Raw genomic sequence first — 12,348 nt, 5'->3', positions numbered from 1 at the left:
AGGCAGGGTCTCATCTAGCTTGTCTCTAAGTGCCTGGCCAAGTTGCCAAGGCTGGCCTTGACCTCACAATCTTTCTGCATCAGACTCTCCCCCACTCCCCAGCCTCTGGTATGACAGGTGGGTGCCATCGCTGGGCTAGGAGATTGGATTCTTCTAGTGGTCCCACCTGTCAATCATCACAGCTCGGGAAGACGCCAGGCAACCTCGCTCACCTGCCACTTAGGACTTGAGCAGGGACTGAGGCTGCCCTGGGGGATGGGGAGGCTGTGAGGGGTCTCCGCCACTGTCACGCTTTCCACCCGGATGGCCATGGACACTGAGGGGCGCTGACCCCAATGGCCTCAGGCCTGTGGACGCAGAAAGCCCCCAGAGTCAGGGTCGGCCAACTCGGGTTCCCCCCAGAGCAGGTCCTGCCAGACGGCCTCCCTGCCCTGCCTCCCTCCTGAGCCTCCCTGTCCAGGCACCAGGTGCCACTGCACACTCACCATTTCCTGGTGCCCAGAAGCCAAGGCTACCCTGGAGAACTTCAGCCCGTGCATGGTAGGCCCACGCGGGATCCCGGGCACGGAGCAAAGCCTGGATTCTAACTGCAGGAATCCTAGAAGCCCGGACCTTGGAGAAATAAATCCCATCCCAAGCACGGAGGCCCACCCCCTGCTCGCTGGCTGCTCTCAGGATTGGACAAAGCTCAGCATGGGGGCTTCTGTTTGGACAGGGCGTCAGTCAGTCTCTGCTCCCCGCCCCCCAACCAGAGCACAGGGTGCCTTCTTATTGAGTGACAGTGGGGTTATATATGCTCCAGGCAAGAAGGAGGGTTGGGTACAGCTTTTTTTTTTCTTTTCCTTTTGAGGTCTGGGCATTGGGTTAGGGTCAGGGTGACCATAATTCTAAGTTCTGTTGGGTTTTGATGTTAGGAAATTGAAGTCATTTCTTGAAAGTTTCACCACCTGGGCCTCCTCCTATAATAAGACCACGCAGAGCATCCTAGAAAGGCTGACTTGTCCTCTGTTTATCTGTGCAAAATTCTACAAGCAGAAGTCCCTTTTCACCCCTTGGGAACTGCCCAGTGAGTCATGGCTTGCGCTGGTGGAGGCTCACGAGGGGCCTGGAAGGCTCCTTGGAGGAGGCTCCCACCCGCTTGGCAGATTGAGAGCTGATATTCCTGCACCTGACCTGACTCTGTATCTGGAGTCCACCTTGAGCTGGAGGCAGGGTAACGAGATCAGCACAGAAGAGACCCGGAGAGCACAGACCTGAGTAAACCCCAGCTGCACCCGGGCTTCCTCACTCTCTGGCCACTGGGGGTTGAATTCAGAGGACTTGACCTCTGAACCCCTTTTCCAGCCCTAGCTTGAAGTTTAGAGACAGGGTCTCACTGAGTTGCTTAGTACCTTGCTTTTGCTGAGGCTGGCTTTGAATTCCCCATCCTCCTGCCTCAGCCTCCCCAGCCACTGCAATGACAGGTGTATGCCACTTTTTTTCTTTCTTTTTGAGAGAAATACCTGTAGTGGCCACAGGATAACATCCTTGCAGAGATCAAGGCCACCCTGGGTGCTCTCCCTGGTTCCCACCAGTTTCCTGGATCCCAGGCAATGGGATCCTGCCTCCTCCAAAAACCAGAGGCCGCCTGCAAAGGTGTGCATCCTTAAAATCAGCTGAATGCTCTGCACTTGACAATAAAAAAGAAACAAAAAATGACAGAGGCTACTAGCTTGTCTTGATGCAAACAAAGCCAAAGTGTTTCAAAAGAGAGCTCAAAGTCTTGCCCCTCCCCAATTCAGTGGTGCAAAAAATCACATAATACAGAGAAGACTTCTTGTTATCAGGGACTCAAGGGTCTCTCTCTTTCAGGAAAAACAATTTGGGTTTGATTGGGAGTCCAAGAAAGCCAATTCCAGGTTTTCCTAATTTGGTAAATAACTCCATAGACTTGAATGCACCCTGCTCTTCTCTGCCTTACTTAACCGTGGAGGCCTGGAGATTTCCTGCCCCCTGGGACCTCTGCACCTGCAGATGAATGGGGAAGGGAGTCCTTTCTACTCATGCAGCGCCCTGTACCTCCATGTTCCCTCAGGCTCTAACACCTTTGGCAGCATCCAATGGGGGAGCGGTTTAACCCCAGTTAGTGAAGATAAAATATGTATAAAACATTGTGAGATTTGATGAACGATTCCCCAGGAACATTAAATTTTTTATATAAAGTAGAAGCATTCTGATGATTTAAAGAATGTGAGGCTTATTCACAATCATATAAAGATATTTATTCACAAACAGCAACAAGTTTATCAGTCTTATCATTACCTGATGCTAAAGGACCTGAAAGATTAGAATGTGCCCTTATATCGCTAATAAAATGTGGATGGTGACACATTTGAATTGTCTTTTGTAAGATCTGAAACAAAATAAATGACTCTTGCAATGTTGTGTTCCTAGTAGTTGATGTTTCAATATTTTTTGTAACTCCAACTGCAACATAAACTATCAGAATAAATTTTTATTGTCTCTTTCGCAAAATGAATTAAAGCACAAATGAGAGCTTGAAGTTCTGCTCATTGTGCAGAAGTATATAATGTCTGTATTATCTCCATATAAGCATGGCTATAGAAACCTGCTTTTCCTGAACTCAAATCATCAGTAAATACTGTTAATCCTCCAACTACTAGTTAAGCACATACAATTTTGGGAAAAATAAATATAGTAGCAAAAAGAAACTGAATAATTTTATCATGAAGGTAATGGCTTTCCATTTGACCAGGGAAATTAGCAAAAACTATCTGCCAAGTATTAGAAGATGTCGTAAGCCAATCACGCTCTTCAGTAGAAAAGGGGGTAGCAATAATATTAGGCTATGACCCAACTATCTGCAAAACTCATGTTCTTCCTTTAATAACTAACTAAGCAATAAAGTCATGAAATGGAGTCAATGAATTTTGAGGAGAATGAGGTAGGCAAGGACACTCAATAATTCCCAATTATTGCCACATTGCTCATGTAGGAGTATGAACATTGGAAAATGTTAATCAATATATAGGCTTTTGTGGATTAATTCTAGTAAGCTGTGCAGTCTTCATGGCAGATTCAACGTTTGTTATGGCAATCATTTCTTCTGCCATAAGTTGATGAGAAGGTAGAGAAGTATCTCCGTGTACAATCTGAAACAATCGACACAAATCTGCAATGGCTAGTTTTAAACTTAGTCAGAGCCAATGAATATCACCGAGTAACTTTTAGAGATCATGTGCCTTGGGCAATTTAATGTGTTTGAGGGAGCTGCAATAGTTCCCAAAGTTAAACCTAAATCTCCACGGCTCCATACTGAGAGAAGGCTGCCAAGTAATTCATGGGTGGCTCCTTGCAACTTAGTGAGGCAATACCTCAAAATAAAACATAAAAGTGGCTGGAGATAGGTCTTAGTGGTAAAGTGCTCCTCCGTAAATTCCCCAGTACAAGACAAAGCAAATAAAAAAACAACAAATAAAACAGCTGGAGGGGTATGCACATGTCAGAAAAAATCAGCTGTATCAGAAACTGTTATATAGAGGCAAGAACATTATATATACTACTAATTACATATATTAAATTATATATATAACATAAATGCATATTTATGATAAAAATTAAAATATATTATACATATCAATAGAGTGGACATTCTCACAAGCTAAGCTATAAATGTATACCTTTCAAAAAACAGTGTACCGAAATACAGGAAGTGAAAACTATCAGGATTAAAGAAAGAAAAATTTCTCCAAAAAGGGGTGAATCATTTGTGATATCCCATTTTCAAGAATGAATAAAATTTCTAGCAAAAAGTCCATGTAAAGCAAAACGACATGAACAATAGTATAACTACACTAGGTCTAGATGACTATATAGAATATTGTGCTCCAAAGAGTAGAATACATATTTTACTCTAGTGTGTAGAAAACATAGTGCAGAACTTGCCATTTTAAAGCCATAAAAATATCAATAAATTTAAAAGCATTAAAATCAGGACAATATATTTTGTAACTACAATGAAATTAAGTTAAATAAACAGAAAACTTAAATATTTGCAAACATGTAGCAATTAGACAGTGTACTATTTAGGAAGAAGAAAAAAAATAGAAAAGAGTTTAGGTGCATAAAAATAAAAAGCCAACATAAAAATGAAAGCAAACATGCCAAAACTGATGAGATGCAGCTGAGGTAGCCCTCAGAAGAAAATTCATAACCACAAAGGCCTACATTATAAAAGAAAAACTGCCCAAAAAACCCCTAAATTTACACAGTAACTAGACAAAGAGAAGCAAGCTGTAATCAAATTGCACAGAGGATAAATTTTAATAAAGAATAAAGTAAGAATAAAACAAATAGACAAAAGAATTAAGAAAACAAACTTACTTGTTCAGAAGATTTACAAAATTGATTGTTTAATTAACCAGAGAAAAGAGACAGTACTCAAGTTAATAAATACCAAAAATAAAAGTGAGACCTTCAAAACAGACTCCACAAAAAATCTAGAGAATTTTAAGGGTATATTATGAACAACTGAATGTGAACAAATTCTTATAAAACATCCATCAAAACTAACTTAGACATAGAAAATTTAAAAAGACTTAATAAGAGATTGAATCTGTAAAAAACACAACAAAAACATCCATATCAGACCTGAGTATGGTTGACACACACCTGTATCCCAGTGACTTGGGAGGCTAAGGCAGGAGGATTTTGTGTTCAAAGCCAGCCTAACCAAAAGCAAGGCACTGAGAAACTCAGAGAGACCCTGTCTATAAATAAAATAAAAAATATGGCTGAGGATGTGGCTCTGGAATCAAGGGCCCCTGAGTTCAATCCCTGGTACCCAACAACAACAACAAAAATTCATATTAGAAATGTGAAGTAAAACTATCAAACTGTATCTAACTATAAAAACAGATAGATGGCTTTGTGTGAATTAAATCCTAAGGTCTCTATGAAAGAACTATTTAAATAAAAAGTTCAGCATTTGTGCAGGATATAGCACCAATCAATGAATACAGTTTTTGTAGCTGAACAATAAATATTCAAAGCAAAATTACTTCAAAAAATTTTATTTAGGGTAGTATCAAACATTAAATACATAGCAAAAATTTACAAACAAATATGTCTTATAAGCAGAAAATATTATAGAAAATGTTTAAAAGACTAAGTGGACATCAACTATTTATTGATAAGTTTTAATATAGCTGAAATGGAAAATGCAAGTTGATTTACATACCAATGTAAACCTTACCAAAATTCCCACATGCCATTTTTGAAAAATGATGTAATAGTAAGCCTAAAGTGAATATGAAAGGTCAGTCAACCTCAAATACCAAATACACTTTTTTTTCAAGAACAATATAAAGAACAAAATGGGAAGACTCACGTATCCCAATTATAAAGCTGTGTATAAAGTTTCAGTACTCAAAGAAACTTGATCCCTATTTCTAACCCTGTTCAAAATCAATTCAAAAGAGGTAAAAGACCTTACTTTGAAACTATAAAATAAAAAAGGGAAAGCAATTTAAGACTCTGGTAAGGACAACAAATGCTTTCGAAATAATTTCAAAATCATAAAAAAAACATAAAAATAAAAAATGGCATTAAACTAAAAACCTGATTTACAAGCAAAGAAAAAAAGTGGAATCCCTATAAATTTAAAGAAAATTTTACCCAGTATGCATTTGATACAAGCTTCACATTTAGAATATAGAAAGAACAAAAAAATCATAACAACAAACAATCAAAAACTAAGTAATACCATTCAAGTGGGCAAATGAAGTAGACAGTATTCAGAAGAAAAAACAAAAAGTTCTAGCAAACATAAAAAAAATGTTCAATATAATTAGTGTTCAGGAAAATGAAAATAAAAAATATAATGAAAAGGGCTGGGAAAATACCTCAGTTGGTAGAGTGCTTGCCTTGCATGCACAAGGCCCTGGGTTCAGTCCCCAGCACCTCAAGAAAAAAAAATACATGAGGTATCATCTCATCCCAGTCAGAATGGATAACTTAGAAAAGTGACAACCACCGATGGGGATGTGGAGAAAAATCAACACTTATACATGGTGTGTGCAAGTAAATTGGGTAGGTGATACGAAAAACTGAACATATTACTCAAAAAACTAACAATAACTGGGATCATGGCACACAATTAATCCCATATATTTAAGAAGCTAAAAGAGGATGATTATAAGTTTAAGGCCAGCTTGTGCAAGTTCAGGATCAAACAATGCAAAACCCTGTCTCCAATTAAAAAGAAATATGCTGAAGGCCAGGAATGGTGATAAATACTTGAAAAGTAGGCAACTTCGGAGACCACAGTAGGAGGATTCTGAATTTGCTGTGAGGATAGGAAACTTAATGTAACACTCTCTCAAGATGATGATGATGATGATGATGATGATGATAATAATAATAATAATAATAATAATAATAATAATAATAAGGCACTGTCATGCAGTCTAATGGTCAAATGTTTGCCAAGCACATGAAGGCTTTGGCTAAGTCTTCTGTATCTCCACTAAATAATACTAAAATAGAATTACATTTTGATTCAGGAATCCCACTTGGGGGTATATAATGGAAAACAATGAAGCCCACATCTGATACCTGGATGTCCATGTTTATTGAGGCACATCCCAATTGAAAAGATATGAAATCAACTAGGAATTCTGGGACAGATGGATAAAGAAAATATGGCATATATGTAGGCATACTTCCATAAAAATCAAATCCTGCCACCTGCAACCAGTTGGGTGAAATTGGAGGGGAGCGTGGTAAAATGAAATAAAACCAGACACAGAACTACAAACACTGCATGCTATCCCTCATGTGAGGGAAGCTAAATCTGAATTTAGGTTGGTGATTTTTAAAGGTTAAAGAGTGGAGGTGGGAAATGATAATGGGATTTCATCAGTGGATGTTGCATATGTGTTAAAATACCATGCAGAGCCTCTTTATTATGTATATTTAGAACATCTACATCAAAGATATTTTTAAATGTTACTGTAATCAGTAATGAGTCATACTTACAAAATGATTAAATGGAATAATATTGCCAGGCATGGTTGTGGATGCCTATAGTACCTACAACTGAGGTGACTGAGGCAGGAGAATTGACATTTTGAAGTAATCCTTGAGAACATAGCAAGATCTTGTCTCAAAACCAAATAAATAATCAACTGGGGATAAATCTCAGTGGTAGAGTGTTCCTAGATTCAAACTCATTACTGCAAAAAAGAAATAAGTAAATGAAATAGAACTTAGAAATAGATCCTTATATTTATGGTCAATTATTTTTCAAGGAGAATGCAAAGATGTTATAGGAAAAATGTTTTCAAATCATTTGGAACAACTATCCATCTAAAACTTTTAACACATTCTCAAACACTATCTCACACTTTACACAATTAATTTTAAATGAAAGAAAAGTGTAAATGTGAGAATTGGAACTATAAGATTCTTAGCAGAAAACATGTAAACCTCTTGACCCTGCATTGGACAATAGATTCTTAGAAAAGACTACATTCTTGGGTTTTTTTTTTTTTGGCACAAGGGATTGAACCCAGGGGAGCTTAACCACTGAGCAACACTCTCAGCCCTTTTAAAATTTTACTTAGAGACCAATTACAAAGTCTGGCTTTGAACTTGTGATCCTTCTGCCTCAGCCTCCCAAACTGCTGAGATTATGGGCATATGCCAAAAGATACTGCTTATAATGCCATATATTTAGAAAGTATCTACAGGATTTTAGATATGAGGTTTATGATGTGGCATAATAAATTGTGAAGGGTAAAAAAAATATATTTACAATTTAGTCACTATGTTTCTTTTTGTAAGTATAGACTTCATCTAGGCTTCCGTATATACTATTAGAAATTTCATTGGTCCCAATGGGGACTTCTATCTGAAAAACTCCAACCACATTTATCTTGTATAAATCAAACCTGGACATCCATTTGTCTTAATCTATAGACTTAAATAAAATTGAAATTTCTCAAGAGTAAAGATTATTACTCTGGAGCCAAATGATTCATAGTATTGTGTGGAATCATATTAGCTGAAGGGCTGTCAAGCAAATAATATTGACTAATTAACTTCTGACCCCAAAACTAACAGCTATATATTTGTGGCTTCTTCATGTATTCATGAATGTATTGTTGAGTCACAAAAAAAGGAATCTTATAATTTGGTGGGCAAATGTTTTAACAAATTATGAATTATCATGAAAATGCTTCTCATTTTCACGGAACTCACAGAAATGTCAACAGAGACAAGATTAAGCCTATTACACTCAGAAATGTCTTTGTTCTTTTAATAATTATTTGTTGGTACTGAAAATTGAACTCAGGGGTTCTTTACCCCTGAGCTACATCTCCAGTGCCTTTGTTCATTTTTCAATTTTATTTTTATTAGTGAATTTCATTTACACGTAACATGAAGGCTTATTTTGACATGAAATCATACCATTTTTAAAAGAGGATTATTCTAATTGAGTGTCGTGATTAAAATAAATACAAAATATTAAATAGCCATCACCACACACAAAGTAACCAAAATTTCCTCAACTGTTTTTTTTCTGAGTTTTATGCTTCTAGCTGTTACACAAAGACTTTTGATTTTTTTTAAAAATTTTACTTTTGTATATTTTGTGAGGTATGTATGCAAATACATTTTTTCTTCTTGTGGATATCTAGTCATCCCAGGGCAATTTTTGGTTTTGCTTTTACTCTTGAAAAACATAAGTTGTGTGTGTGTGTGTGTGTGTGTGTGTGTGTGTGTGTAGTCCCTCTGAACACCAGTTACAAATTGCTGCCCATGCAGGTCAGGCAAATTGCTGCCCCTGACCTGCACAGTCAGCTAAATTTAAGGTCACTCATGTTAATTTACAGGGACACTAAAAAAAAACACAGACATACTTTACCTTTACAAAAGCTTCAGGACTGCTTCTCCACTCTTGACCTCAGGCTCCCCAAAAGGGAGACCAAGAGAAAGTAACGAGAGGCTGGTGAGAAAGTGACCACATTCAAAAGAGAGCTATTATCGGAAGACTCTTGTTTTTAGAAATTTCTATTCAGAAAAGGCCAGAGGGGGCAGGGTTACAAGGAACACATGAGGGTAAGTCAACCCTCTGAAGACCTTCCTCTCTATCTGAGCTGAGACAATGCCCAAGTCACCACAAATGTAGTGACTTCTCAGAGCTTTCTGCTTCAGGACAGGAAGGCATGGGTCACTCAGAGGGGGTTCCCACATATCCGTTCTTTTTTCTTTGAAAAAAGCAGGTGATGAGTCATTTTCTAGAGTCCCATATTTCTTCTTCTGGGGGCACAATATCCTAAAATTACAACACAAGTAAGAATTAGTAGCAATGAGAACAATACAAGGATATACCATGCAGAGTGATTAAGAATGTTTCCAGGGTTAAAGCTGATTAATTCTTCAAGTATTTGATCAGCTAAAAAAGTAGGATCTGAAAAATCAATCTTACTTTTTTGTATATCTTGAATCTAATGATGCAGCTCTAAAAGATCCAAGCTGTTATCATTATTCTGTCAAATACCAAAAAAATGGTTTTGAACCTTCTCCAAATACCATTAAGAAGTATTGCATCTGCCAGCAATAACACACACATACTTATAGCTAGCATGGCATTTAAGTCTTTCCTTGAATTTCAAAGTGGAAAGTTCATTATCTATATTCATGACAGCAGCCTCTATGGCATTTAGCTTGGTCTCAATCATTTCATCAACATTTATTTGATTGTGAAGAGCCTTGGAAGTATTCTGAGCCAAATTATTAGGAAAATTTGCATGTTAAATGGATTCTCAAACTGCTTAAACTGCTGGGTGGACTAGAGGTGGATCTGAAAAATATGTCCAGTAAGTATTTTCCTGATTCCCCTTTACCTGATGGCTCAATAGAGCTATTACTGCAGTGAGCATCATAGTTGGAGATTTACCTTTTCCTTGCTGTCTAATCATTTGTTTGCCTGAAGTGTCAAATTTTTCAGGTCCTTCCATAAGTGTGGCCTCACCATTGGGTCTCTCTGGGCCATCTTTCTTCCTCTCTTACTTTGAGAGTTTCTCTTGTTGGAGAGAGTTAGGTCTGGCATCTCTGGGTCACTATTCAGTTGTTTGAATCTTGATTCTAGGTCCTCCATGCCTGATGAAAGGTTCAGGAACCCAAATAGGATGAAAAGCACCTTTTGGGAAAATAGAAGCATGACCTCTGCCCTACATGATCACTGGATCTGGTCCTCTCCATTGGCAAGTGCAAGTCCTTCCACAAAACTTGGCTTAAAGGGCCTGTTGCTATGGAAGATGTGTCACTCAGCTGCAGTATGACCTTCTGAGTCACAACTTAGAAAATTTTTAAAAAACAGAGCATGATTGAGGTTATTTTGGAGAGTCTGAGTCCGATGTCTCCCTTATAGCTTTTGTAATTGTAGCTTAATAGATAAATGAGCTTGTTGTACAATAGATCGACCTTTCTCATTTGTAAGTTTTGAGGACGGATTGTATGTCCTTTAATCACATGACCTAGATATTAAACAGGAGAGGTCTTTAGCAACTTTTGAGGTGCAATGCACAAACCCATTGCTGTGAGTGATGTCTCTAATTTGGCTAAAAGTTTTAAGAGTACATCTGGGTAACCATGAGCTAAAAGTATGTCTTTCATAAAATGAATAATATATGCATCAGGGAATTTATCCCTCACGGGAGTGATACCCCATGTCACAACACTTTGACATAGGGTAGAACGGCTACGCATTCCCTGAGGCAACACTTTCCAGCAATACCTTTTAACTGGTTCTTTAAAATTAATTGCTAGGACACTGAAAGCAAATTCTTACAGTTATCTGGGTGCAATGGTATAGAGAAGAAAGAATCTTTCAGATATATTATTATCAAATAATAATCTAAAAGAATAGCGGTAGGAAAAGGAAGCCAAGATTGTAATGCTCCCATAGGCTCTATAACAAAATTAATAGATCTTAGGTCTTGTAATAATCTCCAGTCACCAGACTTTTTCCTAATTACAAAGATGGGTGTGTTCCAAGGGCTAAGTGTAGGGGCTCTAAATGACCAGCCTGAAGTAGTTCCTCAACTAATATGTGGTCGATTTTAACTTTTCCCCTGTAAGGGGTTCACCGACATACCCAGATTGGCTCTTCTGTGAGCCAATTAATTTTTTTATGGTCAGGGCCTTTTCCAAAATTTTGGGCTGGATGCATTAGTTAATCTCTATTGGAGAGATTGGGTTACAGGTAGGTACTCTTCCTGTAAATCTCCCTTAATTTCCCTAAGAGTAAACCCTTGATTAAGTCATCAAATGATATGATAGTCTCTTTTATTGAGCTGGATGGCATGTTATAATTGCACAGTGATTTTAGACTATCTCAAAAATTTGAATAAATCAATCACTCCTGGCAGTACCTGAATCTGTTATTTACATTGTTTCATCCCAAAATTAGGCCTATAGTATGGGGGTAGTGGTCCACGAGTCACCACAAATGTAGTGACTGGTCAGAGCCACCTGCTTCAGGACTGGAAGGTGTGGTCATTCAGTGTGGCTCCCCACAACACATCTTATTGTTAGGCTGAAAATTTTTAAATGCAGGAGCTCCCAATGACTCCCAAATTACAATGTACACTTTCCGTAGCAAAAATTAAAATGACTCCTCAGAACTAAGTTATAATGCATGAAATTACATGGAATGAATACAAGAGGAAAGGTAGAGGCACAACCCCTGAAAGAAAAGAGAATGACCATGATACGTCCATATCTGAATCCATAACTCAAGGATCACAGAAACATCATTACCATTACCTTTGTTTTCTTATCTCTAAATTGATCATTAGATTGCAACATTTACATATTCCAGTCAACTTAAATCAACATGTGTAGGATTTTTTCTTTTTGAGCCAAAGCATTAACATATGAAAAAATATAGGGTAATCATGTGCTTTACTTTTGAACAGGTTTGTATATTGTTAGCAGCTTATCTGAATAAGAATTTTGTTTTTCTTAGTGTGAGGGGAAAGACAAAAAAAGGGACAGATTTAGTTTATATTGTCTTGTAAACAGTCTATTATAGAGAAGTTTGGGAAGTCTATGCTATATACTGTCTACCCTGCCATCCCAAGTGTATAATTACCATTAAATATTATAAAGTACAATAAAAGAGGTAGGAAAATACAAAGATATTTAATTAAGTAAATTGTGAGGTGCCCGGCTAGCTCAGTTGGTACAGCATGAGGCTCTTATTAAATTGTGTGGGAGGTTTAAGTGCTCCATGGGTATGTCTCTTTTATATCCATATTATTGTACCCATTCCTGGTT

The sequence above is a fragment of the Ictidomys tridecemlineatus genome, chromosome 16 (assembly GCF_052094955.1).
Source record: "Ictidomys tridecemlineatus isolate mIctTri1 chromosome 16, mIctTri1.hap1, whole genome shotgun sequence".
Lineage (NCBI taxonomy): Eukaryota > Metazoa > Chordata > Mammalia > Rodentia > Sciuridae > Ictidomys > Ictidomys tridecemlineatus.
This window is presented reverse-complemented; position numbering follows the sequence as displayed.